Here is a 14375-nt window from a genome sequence, read left to right as displayed (position 1 = left end):
GGTCCAACACAACGAAGTGGTTCGCTTGGAGATGACCTCACCAAGAGAAGTATGAATGTTCTAAGCAAAGAACAATGAGAGAAGACTCAAAAGAAGCAAAGGAAAATCGATGTGATTTTATTAAGGGGGATCATCACATACTTATAAGGTTTGTGAGTCAAGGAAACATAAAGACATTTGTGGGAAAAGACAACATAGAAGATAGAAATGAATGAAAACAAGACATAGAAACTAGAAATGAAGACTTTGACTAAAGACTGGTCAAGGTGCGGATTCTTGTGTTGACTGGTCCAGATTCACAAAGATGTCCAGGTTCATTCTGTGGTGATCAGGTCGTCCGCGGTAAGGAGCAGGATGGATGTAAGGCTGCCCGCATGGTTGATCGTCGATGATCCATGAACGGATGAAGAGATAGCTCGACCCAAATCTTCAGAGAGCTTAAGTATCCTTCCTTTGCTGTAGCTGGAAGCATCGATCATCATGAAATCATCAAAGTGGTTGGAAAGGTCGTGATCAGCCTGATCCGGGCGTGCGGTACGTCCCAAACGGGCCAGGAAAGATAGGCTAAGTCCGAAATCTAATTCTTCTCGATGATCATGGGTTCTGGCTTGACTGTTGGCTCTAGAATGGCGAATGGGTCGGGGAAGAACGCCTGTGCTTTGGCTGATTCGGTCATCAAGTCGTGGATCCATCCTTAGATCACGTCCGGGCGCACGCGGGTCGATCCGGTACATGACTCTGTCCGTTGATCTGGTACGGATGAATGGCTGAACCTCAGTTGGACTGATCTGATCGTCCTGGTCACCATGCTGAGTCTGCTCCACGACCTGGTCCAGGTCCTGGGTTCTATCATTCCCTCCCTCTTCAAAAGGATTTGACCACAAATCCGGATCACCTGGGTTCTATCACGTGGGCTGTCTATTCAGTACACACAGGACGTCCCTGGGACTCCGCCAGCACACACAGGACGTCTGTGGCTGTCCGTGTGTGTCCGTCAGCACACACGGGAAGTCCGTGGCTGTCCCTCAGTACACATATCAGAATGTGGACTGTATGTTCAGTACACACAGGACGTTTATGGGTGTCCGCCAGCGCACACAGCACGTCTGTGGCTATCTGTTGCTGTCCGTCAGCACACATAGGACGTCCGTGGCTGTCTGTGTGTGTCCGTGTGTGTCTTTGTGTGTCCACCAGCACACACAGGACGTTCGTAGCTGTCCGTGGCTGTCCGTCAGCATACACAGGATGTCCGTGTGTGTCCGTCAGCACACACAGGATGTCCGTGTGTGTCCATGTGTGCCCGTCAGCACACAAAGGACGTCCGTGGCTGTCCATCAGTACATGTATCAGCACGCTGGTCCTTGGACTCAGCACGCTGGCCCTTCCCGTGGATTGTTTGAGTGATTTTGGCCCACTTGGGCTGTCTGTTCAGTACACACAGGACGTCCGTGTGTGTCCGTCAGCACACACAGGACGTCCGTGACTGTCCGTGTGTGTCCGTCAGCACACACATAACGTCTGTGGCTGTCCATCAGTACACATATCAGCACATTTGTCCTTGGACTCAGCACGTTGACCCTTCCTGTGGACTGTTCGGGTGATTTTGGCCCTTGTGGGCTGTCTGCTCAGTACACACAGGACGTCCATGGGTGTCCGCCAGCACACACAGGACGTCCGTGGCTGTCCGTGGCTGTCCATCAGTACACATATCAGCACGCTGGTCCTTGGTCTCAGCACGCTCGCCCTTCCAGTGGACTGTTCGGGTGATTTTGGCCCACGTGGGCTGTATGTTCAGTACACACAGGACGTCTGTGGGTGTCCGTCAGCACACACAGGACGTCCATGGGTGTCCGTCACAGACATAGGACGTCTGTGGCTGTCCGTGTGTGTCCGTGTGTGTCCGTCAGCACACACAGGACGTCCGTGGCTGTCCATCAGTACACATATCAGCACGCTGTCCTTTCCCGTGGACTGTTCGGGTGATTTTGGCCGACGTGGGCTGTCTGTTCAGCACACACAGGACGTTCGTGGGTGTCCGTCAGTACACACAGGACGTCCATGGGTGTCCGTCAGCACACACAGGATGTTCGTGGCTGTCCGTGTGTGTCCGTCAGCACACACAGGATGTCCGTGGCTGTCCATCAGTACACATATCAGCACGTTGTTCCTTGGACTCAGCACGCTGACACTTCTCGTTGGCTGTTCGGGTGATTTTGGCTGTCTGTTTAGTACACGCAGGACGTCCGTGGGTGTCCGCCAGCACACACAGGACGTCCGTTGCTGTCTATGTGTGTCCGTTTGTGTCTGTCAGCACACAAAGGACGTCTGTGGCTGTCCATCAGTACACATATCAGCACGTTGGTCCTTGAACTCAGCACGTTGGTCCTTGAACTCAGCACGCTGGCCCTTCCCGTGGACTATTTGGGTGATTTTAGCCCACGTGGGCTGTCTGTTCAGTACACACAGGACATCCGTGGGTGTCTGCCAGCACACACAGGAAGCCTGTGGCTGTCTGTCAGCACACACAGGATGTCCGTGACTGTCCGTGTGTGTCCGTGTGTGTCCGTCAGCACACACAGGACGTCCGTGGGTGTACGTCAGTACACATATCAGCACATTGGTCCTTGGACTCAGCACGCTGACCCTTCCCGTGGACTGTTCGGGTGATTTTGGCCCACGTGGGCTGTCTGTTCAGTACACACAGGACGTCTGTGGGTGTCCGTCAGCACACACAGGACGTCCGTGTGTGTTCGTCAGCACACACAGGACGTCCGGGGCTGTCCGTGTGTGTCTGTGTGTGTCCGTTAGCACACACAGGACGTTCGTGGCTGTCCATCAGTACACATATCAGCACATTGGTCCTTGGACTCGGCACGTTGACCCTTCCCGTGGACCGTTTGGGTGATTTTGGCGCACGTGGGCTGTCTGGTCAGTACACACACGGCCGTGGGTATCCGCCAGCACACACAGGACATCTGTGGCTGTCCGTGTGTGTCCGTGTGTGTTCGTCTGTGTCCCGTCAGCAAACATAAGACGTCTGTGGCTGTCCATCAGTACACATATCAGCACGTTGGTCTTTGGACTCAGCATGTTGGCCCTTCCCGTGGACTGTTTGGGTGATTTTGGCCCACGTGGGCTGTCTGTTCAGTACACACAGGACGTCTGTGGGAGTCCGCCAGCACACACAGCACGTCTGTGCCTGTCCGTCAGCACACACACGACGTCCGTGGCTATCCGTGTGTGTATGTGGGTGTCTGCCAGCACGCACAAGACGTCCGTCAGCACAAACAGGACGTCCGTGTGTGTCCGTCAGCACACACAGGACGTCTGTGTGTGTCCATGTGTGCCATTCCGCATGCACATGACGTCCGTGGCTGTCCATCAGTACACATATCAGCACGCTGGTCCTTGGACTCAGCACGCTGTCCCTTCCTGTGGACTGTTTGGGTGATTTTGGCCCACGTGGGCTGTCTGTTCGGTACTCACATGACGTCTGTGGCTGTCCATCAGCACACACAGGACGTCCGTGTGTGTCTGTCAGCACACACAGGACATCTGGGGCTGTCCGTGTGTGTCCGTCTGTGTCCGTCAGCACACAAAGGACGTCCGTGGCTGTCCATCAGTACACATATCAGCACGTTGGTCCTTGGAGTCAGCACGCTGGCCCTTCCCGTGGACTGTTTGGGTGATTTTGGCCCACGTGGGCTGTCTGTTCAGTACACACAGAACGTCCGTGGGTGTCTGCCAGCACACACAGGACGTCCGTGGGTGTCGGTCAGTACACATATCAGCATGTTGGTCCTTGGACTCAGCACGCTGACCCTTCCCGAGGACAGTTCGGGTGATTTTGGCACACATGGGCTGTCTGTTCAGTACACATAGGACGTCCGTGGGTGTCCGTCAGCACACACATGACGTCCGTGTGTGTCCGTCAGCACACACAGGACGTCCGTGTGTGTCCGTCAGCACACAGATGACGTCTAAGGCTGTCCGTGTGTGTCTGTGTGTGGCCGTCAGCACACACAAGACGTCTGTGTGTGTCCATCAGTACACATATCAGCACGTTGGTCCTTGGACTCAGCACGTTGACCCTTCCCGTGAACTGTTCGGGTGATTTTGGCCCACGTGGCCTGTCTGGTCAGTACACACAGGACGTCCGTGGGTGTCCGCAAGCACATACATGACAACCGTGGCTGTCCGTGTGTGTCCGTGTGTGTTTGTCTGTGTCCGTCAGCACACATAGGACATCCGTGGTTGTCCATCAGTACACATATCAGCACGTTGGTCCTTGGACTCAGCACACTGGCCCTTCCCGTAGACTGTTTGGGTTATTTTGGCCCACGTGGGCTGTCTGTTCAGTACACACAGGACGTCCGTGGGTGTCCGCCAGCGCACACAGCACGTCTGTGTCCCGTCAGCACACACAGGACGTCCGTGGCTGTCCGTGTGTGTCCATGTGTGTCTGTGGGAGTCCGCCAGCACACACAGGACGTTCGTAGCTGTCCGTGGCTGTCTGTCAGCACACACAGGACGTCTGTCTGTGTCCGTCAGCACACACAGGACGTCCGTGTGAGTCCATGTGTGCCCGTCAGCACACACATGACGTCCGTGGCTGTCCATCAGTACACATATCAGCACGCTGGCCCTTCCCGTGGACTATTTGGGTGATTTTGGCCCACGTGGGCTGTCTGTTCAGTACACACAGGACATCCGTGGGTGTCTGCCAGCACACACAGGACGTCTGTGGCTGTCAGTGGCTGTTCGTCAGCACACATAGGACGTCCATGACTGTCCGTGTGTGTCCGTGTGTGTCCGTCAGCACACACAGGACGTCCGTGGGTGTCCATCAGTACACATATCAGCACGTTGGTCCTTGGACTCAGCACGCTGACCCTTCCCGTGGACTGTTTGGGCGATTTTGGCCCATGTGGACTGTCTTTTCAGTACACATAGGACGTCTGTGGGTGTCCGTCAGCACACACAGGACGTCCGTGTGTGTCCGTAAGCACACACAGGACGTCCGAGGCTGTCCGTGTGTGTCTGTGTGTGTTCGTCAGCACACACAGGGCGTCCGGGGCTGTCCGTGTATGTCTGTGTGTGTCCGTCAGCACACACAGGACGTTCGTGGCTGTCCATCAGTACACATATCAGCATGTTGGTCCTTGGACTCAGCACGTTGACCCTTCCCGTGGACTGTTTTGGTGATTTTGGCCCACGTGGGCTGTCTGGTCAGTACACACAGGACGGCCGTGGGTGTCCACCAGCACACACATGACATCCGTGGCTGTCCGTGTGTGTCCGTGTGTGTTCGTCTGTGTCCGTCAGCAAACACAGGACGTCCGTGGCTGTCCATCAGTACACATATCAGCACGTTGGTCCTTGGACTCAGCATGCTGGCCCTTCCCGTGGACTGTTTGGGTGATTTTGGCCCACGTGGACTGTCTGTTCAGTACACACAGGACGTCCGTGGGAGTCCGCCAGCACACACAGCACGTCTGTGCCTGTCTGTGGCTGTCCATCAGCACACACGGGACGTCCGTGGCTGTCCATGTGTGTCTGTGGGTGTCCGCCAGCACGCACAGGACGTCCGTCAGCACACACAGGACGCCCATGGGTGTCCGTCAGCACACACAGGACGTCTGTGGGTGTCCGTCAGCACAAACAGGACGTCCGTGGCTGTCCATCAGTACACATATCAGCACGCTGTCCTTTCCCATGGACTGTTCGGGTGATTTTGGCCGACGTGGGCTGTCTGTTCAGCACACACAGGACATCCATGGTGTCCGTCAGCACACACAGGACGTCCATGGGTGTCCGTCAGCACACACAGGATGTTCGTGGCTGTCCGTGTGTGTCCGTCAGCACACACAGGATGTCTGTGGCTGTCCATCAGTACACATATCAGCACGTTGTTCCTTGGACTCAGCACGCTGACCCTTCTCGTTGGCTGTTCGGGTGATTTTGGCTGTCTGTTTAGTACACGCAGGACGTCCGTGGGTGTCCGCCAGCACACACAGGACGTCCGTTGCTATCTATGTGTGTCCGTCTGTGTCCGTCAGGACACAGAGGACGTCTGTGGCTGTCCATCAGTACACATATCAGCACATTGGTCCTTGAACTCAGCACGCTGGCCCTTCCCGTGGACTATTTGGGTGATTTTGGCCCACGTGGGCTGTCTGTTCAGTACATACAGGAAGTCCGTGGGTGTCCGTCAGCACACACAGGACGTCCGTGTGTGTTCGTCAGCACACACAGGACGTCCGGGGCTGTCCGTGTGTGTCTGTGTGTGTCCGTTAGCACACACAGGACGTTCGTGGCTGTCCATCAGTACACATATCAGCACGTTGGTCCTTGGACTCAGCACGTTGACCCTTCCCGTGGACTGTTTGGGTGATTTTGGCGCACGTGGGCTGTCTGGTCAGTACACACACGGCCGTGGGTATCCGCCAGCACACACAGGACATCTGTGGCTGTCCGTGTGTGTCCGTGTGTGTTCGTCTGTGTCCCGTCAGCAAACATAAGACGTCTGTGGCTGTCCATCAGTACACATATCAGCACGTTGGTTGTCATGTCCCTGATTCTAGATAGAGCCTTCGGGCACAGCCATGGTACGGGGAGACGTGCTAGTCAGGTCGTAAGACCTAAAGACAAGCGTATCATGGCTGGAATGGATGGTTAAGTGCATCAGTATGCTGAGACTTGACCAGAATCGGATGGAGACAAGGAAATAAGAGCTGGATGAGTTCTAAGGCAGCTGGACGATGATGGGAAGCAGCTCAGTCAGCTAGGACAAGCTTAGTGTAGCTCACACTAGCTTGGGTCAGCTCCAGTAGCTGGATCACTAGCTCCCTCAGCTGGGGAAGCTGGCACTCAGCTCAACTCAGCTGGGTGGAGTGTCATGGTCCGGGCCAGTGTTGCCGGTCCATGGGCGGTCAAGGGTCCGGCTGGGTGGTGGCTGAACCACTAAGGGCCTATGGGTCTTTATTGGGTCCGTGGGTCTTGGTGGATGTACTTGGGATGCAGATTGAGGCATTGGGCCTATTTCCAGACAGCCCACACGCCAAAGGGAGCAGTTGGACGGTTGATGGGCGAAAAGGTGGGATTTGGGCAGTTTGTGTCTTTTCCCTTCCAACCGGTTGCAACTGTCCGCCCAGGCAGTTATTGGCCGACCTTTCTCTATAAATACAGACACTTGGGTGTCGAAAATGGCATCAAATTCCTTAGGGAAAACTCTGCCAAAATCGTGACAGAAAGAAAGAGAGAAAGAGAGAAGAAGGCCGGCCAAACCGAGACTGTGGGTGGTGGTGATCGGACTCCGACCAGAAGTTGGTCTGTGGGAAGAGGAGAGCATTTGGTGATGGCAACCAGAGGCAAGGAGAAGGATCTGGAGAAGGGCTTGAGCACTCCTGAGCGCACGCCCAAGGTGAGTGGGATGGACCGAACCATCCTACCATGGCCGCGGTGGAATTCCGTGTAGGCTGTGGTCGGATTGGTTGGACCAGACCCATCTCTTCCTTTTCCCTTACTATTCTACTTCATCTCTTCTATGTTCTGAATGTGTTGGATGATTCAGACACGTTCTGACTGAGCCATGGTCTTGGTCGGTACCCAGAAACCCTCCATGGCCTTGGTTGGGCTGGTGTGTTGAGATCTCATAGTTCCTGAAGGGATTATTGGGATCCGACCATGGATTGTTCTTAGTGATGATTTATCATGAATTATCATGGTTTCTAATTGGATTTATCAGTCCGATTTGATGGTGGTCAGTTATGGCCGGTTTAGTGGAATTTGGCCGAGTTCTAGGTGAAGGAGGCCGGTTCTGTCTAATCTGATTGTGGATTCTTCTTAGTTGGGAATTATCAGTAATTGTCATGAATTTTATTTAGTTTTTGGAGATGTATTAAAAATGGCCAGAAATGGGATTTAGCCTTGGTCGTTTGTGGTTCAGTGTGATTGATGGGTTAGATCACATTGGATCAGTCTGGCCGTGTGTTAAATGGTTGTTTGGGATGTCTTAGTTGATGTCCTGAGTATGGCCGAGTGCTTTGTTGACTGATCGGTTAGCTTAGAGAACTTAGTTTAAGGGAACCAAACCATGCAATGTTAGATGAGCTTACTAGGGTATCGGTTTGTTATGTACTTATGTTGTTGTGTTGTGTGTGTGTTGTGGTTTCAGGATCGGACCAGGACCGTGGCAAGGCCAAGGAACCGTGAGGACTTAGCTGTGGATGGATGTGTGGGTTATGGGATAGTATTGTATTATGACTTATGACTTAGCCTATTGTGCAACTGACTGATTGTATGGATCACATGTTTATATTTATACAATGAATGTTTTCTCTTGTCTATCTGGTCGTGCATTGATTGAATGAACCTCAAGATTTCGAAAATGACTTAGTGAATATGGAACTTTAAAACTGATGGAACTTAGAAACATGGTTTAGGTAAGGCACGGACCTAGTGGGACCTAAGGGTCAGGTTCGGGTCTTACAAGTTGGTATCAGAGCGGAGTTGATTCTAGGATTTGTTTGGGTTTGGGTTAGTCACCACACATCCGGCTGGTTCTCATGGTAAGGTCTGGTCGTTTTGCTTAGCCTTAGGGATTGTTGTGATTTATTTTGTGAGCTGACATGATTGTTTACATGTGTTGAATCCCAAGGGTGGAAAAAGCAAGTCCAGATCTCGGAAGGGTAAGGATGGAGCTGGGGCATCCGGTCCAGTGGGTGCAGATGATGTGAATCTGGCCGCAACATTGCCAATCCAAGCGGATGGGGTTAATGTTGGGACTGGATTGCCTTCGGTTCAGCTCAACCCTACTGAGGTTCGTGTGGATGGAGCTGAGTTCCAGCTGGAACATGAGCCAGAACGAGCTGATGGAGCTAATGGAGCTGATGGGAATGGACGGCAGCAACAGGATGGGCTGGAAGGTGAAGGCGAATCTTCACAGACTGGCCGTCTTGGTGACCGTAATGGGGCTGCGGACGGCAGGGCAGCTGGTCCGGTGAACCAGGCTGCGGAACCATCCATGCATGAGGTTCTGGAGGTCATGAGAGCTATGAGTACTCAAATGTTGGCTTTGACTCAGGCGTTTACACCTTTGGGTCAGGACATACCGACTCATACTGCTATTCCTATAAGGAACCAGCAGGCTGGCCGAGCAGCAGCAGCTCCGGTAGCTGGTGGAGCAGCTCCGGTTCATGGGGAACAGGAAGCTGAGGTGATTGAGATTGACCCCCCAGCTAGGGCGACCAGGAAGGTGGATTACTTGAAGGTGCTGGAGCACATCACTCGTATGGGCACTAAACACTTTGCTGGAAGTGTTGACCCTCTTGAGGCGGATGAGTGGAGGAGCAGGTTGGCTCGTAACTTCAGCTCAAGCCGCTGCCCAGAGGACTACCAGAAGGACATTGCGGTTCACTTCTTGGAGGGAGATGCCCACAACTGGTGGTTGGCTCTTGACAAGCGCACCAATGGTACCATAGAGCGCTTTGAGGACTTTGAGGTTGAGTTCAACCACAAGTACTTCCCAGCTGAGGCATGGGACCGTTTGGAAGCTAAGTTCCTGGACTTGGTTCAGGGACGCAGGACGGTACGTGAGTACGAAGAAGAGTTCAACCGACTCAGGCGCTATGTGGGTAAGGAGTTGGAGGACGAGGCAGTTCAGGTTCGCCGGTTCATCAGAGGCCTTAGGGCTGAACTCCGGACCTATTGCTCAGTCCGTACCTTCTCCACTGTGTCTGAGCTGGTTGAGAGGATGGCCTTGCTTGAGGTCAACCTTGCGGATGAGCATAAGCAGAAGGTCAAAAGTGTGGTGGTGGCTTCAAGCCAGAGTGGTGACCGGAAGAGGAAAAGGGACCAGGCTGAAGAGGGTAAAACCTCAAGTGGTAGGCCTGTGTGTCCCAAGTGTGGCCGACACCATGGAGGTGAATGTTGGAGAGCAATGGGAGCTTGTCTTCGATGTGGTAAGATGGATCACTCAGCTCGGGACTGTCCTAGACAGGAGCAAGGAGCTGGTGGTGATACCAGGACTTGCCACTACTGTGGAAAGAAGGGACATCTCCGTAAGGATTGTCCCAAGTTAGCAGCCGGGTCGAGCAAGGGCCGTGGTGAGGGCAACAAGCCAGACCAGAACCGCGGTCAGACCTCTGCACCCCGCGTCTATGAGCTGTCCAAGGATGAGGACAAGGCTGGACCATTCCTCGCGATCACTGGTAATGTGTCTGATCTTATTCTTTCAATTCAGTAGAATTGCATGGTATGGAACCTAGGACGGTTAGATACTTAGTTTGGGTCATGTGTAGGGACCCTAAGTATTGGTGGTGTGGAAACACATGTACTTTTCGATACTGGAGCTACACATAGTTTTGTGAGTCCAGGGATGCTCGGAAAGGGGTTGTTCCAGTTGGGAACGGGGGATTGTCCTGGGGTAGTGAATGCGGCCGGTGGGCAAGTGATGCATTCGCTAGGGGTGATTCAGGACGTCCCAGTAATGATCCAGGACAGGGTCATGCCTGTGGATCTTGTGGTAGTCCACCTAAAGAATCACGAGGTGATCTTGGGTATGGACTGGCTTGGAAAGTATCGGGCCACTCTTGACTGTCACCGGGGGCGTGTGCTTTTTGAGAGTGGGTGTGGGGCTCCGATCAGGTTCCAAGGTATACGTCCGATCTCTGGATGCTTGGTGGTGTCAGCTATCCATGTTGAGAGGATGCTGAGGAAGGGTTGTGAGGCTTATCTGGCCACAATCGCCACTAAGGAGGTCGTAGGGGGTGGTGACCCGGAGGGAATACCGCTGGTTGGTGAGTTCCAGGATGTGTTTAGGGCGCTACAGGGCATTCCCCCTGATAGGTTGGATCCATTCATAATAGAACTCGAACCAGGGACGGCCCCATTATCCAAAAGTCCCTACAGAATGGCTCCTGCCGAGATGGCCGAGCTTAAGAAGCAACTTGAAGAGTTGCTGGATAAGGGTTTCATACGGCCTAGTGTGTCACCCTGGGGAGCACCAGTCCTCTTTGTGAAGAAGAAGGATGGTAGCTTCAGATTGTGTATTGACTATCGAGGGTTAAACCGGGTGACTGTGAAGAACAAGTACCCATTGCCTCGGATAGATGAGTTGTTGGATCAGCTCAAGGGTGCAAAATGGTTTTCTAAAATCGATTTGGCTTCAGGGTATCATCAGATTCCCATTGAACCAAATGATGTAAGGAAGACAGCCTTCCGAACCAGGTATGGCCACTATGAGTTTGTGGTCATGCCATTTGGATTAACCAATGCACCAGCAGCTTTCATGAAGATGATGAACAGCATATTCAGGGATTTCCTGGATGAGTTTGTAATCATCTTCATTGATGATATCTTGGTCTACTCCAAGACCAAAGAGGATCATGAGAGACATCTAAGAGCAGTGTTGGGACGATTGAGGGAACAACAGCTCTATGCCAAATTGAGCAAGTGCAGTTTTTGGCAAAGAAGTGTTGGGTTCCTGGGTCACATTGTATCCGACCAAGGTGTCTCCGTGGACCCGGAAAAGATTAAGGCCATACAAGAATGGCCTAGACCTAAGAGTGCAACTGAAGTCAGGAGCTTTCTAGGTCTGGCCGGTTATTACAGGAAGTTTGTCAAGGGGTTTGCCAGCTTGGCTCAACCTATGACACAACTGACTGGGAAAGACGTGAGGTTTGTATGGTCTGAGAAATGTGAGGAATGTTTCTCTGCACTTAAGCACATGTTGACAAGTGCACCGGTATTGGTGTTGCCAGAGGCAGACCAACCATATGTGGTTTACACAGACGCCTCCATAACCGGATTAGGATGTGTATTAACCCAACATGGGAAGGTCATCGCTTATGCCTCTAGGCAGTTGAGGAAGCATGAGGGGAACTATCCAACCCACGACCTTGAGATGGCCGCAGTGGTGTTCGCCCTCAAGATATGGCGATCATACTTGTATGGTGCCAAGGTTCAGATTTTGACCGACCACAAGAGTCTCAAGTATATATTCACTCAACCTGAGTTGAATTTGAGGCAAAGGAGATGGATGGAGTTCGTGGCCGATTATGATCTGGATATTGCTTACCATCCAGGTAAAGCAAACCTAGTGGCCGATGCCTTAAGCCGTAGGAGAGCTGAGGTATCAGCCGAGAGGGAAGCAGAGGTGCTGGAAGGGATGGTTAGGACATTGCATTTAAACACACTGGCCAGCGAGGACGAGCCGTTGGGTTTAGAAGCAGTGAACCAGGCTGATCTCCTTACCAGGATCAGGCAAGCACAAAGCTTGGATGAGAACCTCCAGAAGGTTGCTCTGAATGATAAAACCGAGTACCAGGTTGCGAGTGATGGTACGATTTTGGTCCATGGGAGGATCAGTGTTCCGAATGTAAGGGAACTAAAGGAAGAGATTATGAGTCAGTCTCATAAGTCTAAGTTCTCTGTGCACCCGGGACTGAACAAGATGTACAAGGATATCAAGAGGTACTATCATTGGATCCGTATGAAGACGGATGTGGCCGAGTGGGTGGCTAAGTGTCCTACTTGCCAACTCGTCAAGGCTGAGCACCAAGTACCCAGTGGATTACTCCAGAATCTACCTATTCCAGAATGGAAGTGGGATCACATCACCATGGACTTTGTGTCAGGTTTTCCCATGACCAGGAATAGAAAGGATTCGGTTTGGGTAGTGGTGGATCGTCTGACCAAGTCAGCTCTGTTCATACCAATCAAGAAGACTGATGGTGTGGAGCCCTTGGTACAGATTTACATGGATCAGGTGGTACGCCTGCATGGTGTACCAGCCAGTATTGTGTCGGATAGGGACCCTCGGTTCACTTCTTATTTCTGGAAGGCTTTCCAAAAGGCCTTGGGAACAAGAGTGCACATGAGCACAGCCTATCACCCCCAAACGGATGGTCAGTCTGAAAGAACCATCCAGACGTTGGAAGACATGTTAAGGGCTTGTGTCTTGGACTGGGGAAATTCCTGGGAAAGACACTTGCCATTGGTAGAGTTTGCTTACAACAACAGCTTCCATACCAGTATTGGGATGTCGCCCTACGAAGCTTTGTACGGACGGCCCTGCAGGACACCATTATGCTGGACCCAAGTGGGGGAGCGCAGCATGATAGGACCTGAGATAGTGGAGGAGACCACGGAGAAGATTAAGTTCATCCGTGACAAGATGAAGGAGGCACAGGACCGTCACAAGTCTTATGCGGATAAGAGAAGGAAACATGTTGAGTTTGAGGTGGACGACATGGTCTACCTCAAGATGATTACTTTCAGAGGTCGGAAAAGGGTTTCTGGCCGAGGGAAGTTGGATCCAAGGTACTTGGGTCCATTCCGGATCATTGAGAGAGTTGGTTCGGTGGCTTACAAGCTTAACCTACCAACTGAGATGGAAGCATTTCATAATGTATTCCATGTGTCTCAATTGAGAAAATGTCTTTCAGATCAAGACATTGTGATACCGGAAATTCCATCTGATCTAGGCACGAACCTCACCTTGGAGACAAGGCCGGTTCGGATTGTAGACAGGATGGAAAAAGCAATGAGGAACAAGACCATTCAAATGGTCAAAGTCGTGTGGGAATGCAGTGGGCAAGAACAAGTCACTTGGGAAACCGAGATGAGAATGAAAGCTGACTATCCAGAGTGGTATGGTCAGTTTATGATGGAGACAAGTCTAGACTTGGATTCGAGGACGAATCCATCTCAAGTGGGGGAGACTTGTCATGTCCCTGATTCTAGATAGAGCCTTCGGGCACAGCCATGGTACGGGGAGACGTGCTAGTCAGGTCGTAAGACCTAAAGACAAGCGTATCATGGCTGGAATGGATGGTTAAGTGCATCAGTATGCTGAGACTTGACCAGAATCGGATGGAGACAAGGAAATAAGAGCTGGATGAGTTCTAAGGCAGCTGGACGATGATGGGAAGCAGCTCAGTCAGCTAGGACAAGCTTAGTGTAGCTCACACTAGCTTGGGTCAGCTCCAGTAGCTGGATCACTAGCTCCCTCAGCTGGGGAAGCTGGCACTCAGCTCAACTCAGCTGGGTGGAGTGTTATGGTCCGGGCCAGTGTTGCCGGTCCATGGGCGGTCAAGGGTCCGGCTGGGTGGTGGCTGAACCACTAAGGGCCTATGGGTCTTTATTGGGTCCGTGGGTCTTGGTGGATGTACTTGGGATGCAGATTGAGGCATTGGGCCTATTTCCAGACAGCCCACACGCCAAAGGGAGCAGTTGGACGGTTGATGGGCGAAAAGGTGGGAATTGGGCAGTTTGTGTCTTTTCCCTTCCAACCGGTTGCAACTGTCCGCCCAGGCAGTTATTGGCCGACCTTTCTCTATAAATACAGACACTTGGGTGTCGAAAATGGCATC

General features: G+C 52.5%; 1 pseudogene; it reads left to right on the top strand.

Annotated features, from left to right (window-relative positions):
• Positions 1–10246, top strand: part of LOC125596591 — an 83070-nt pseudogene extending 72824 nt beyond the window's left edge.
• The last annotated feature ends 4129 nt before the right edge of the window (positions 10247–14375 follow it).

The sequence above is a fragment of the Brassica napus genome, unplaced genomic scaffold (genome assembly GCF_020379485.1).
Source record: "Brassica napus cultivar Da-Ae unplaced genomic scaffold, Da-Ae ScsIHWf_1237;HRSCAF=1767, whole genome shotgun sequence".
NCBI classification, from domain to species: domain Eukaryota; kingdom Viridiplantae; phylum Streptophyta; class Magnoliopsida; order Brassicales; family Brassicaceae; genus Brassica; species Brassica napus.
The sequence above is the reverse complement of the archived record's forward strand: the minus strand, read 5'-3'. Positions and strand labels throughout refer to the sequence as shown.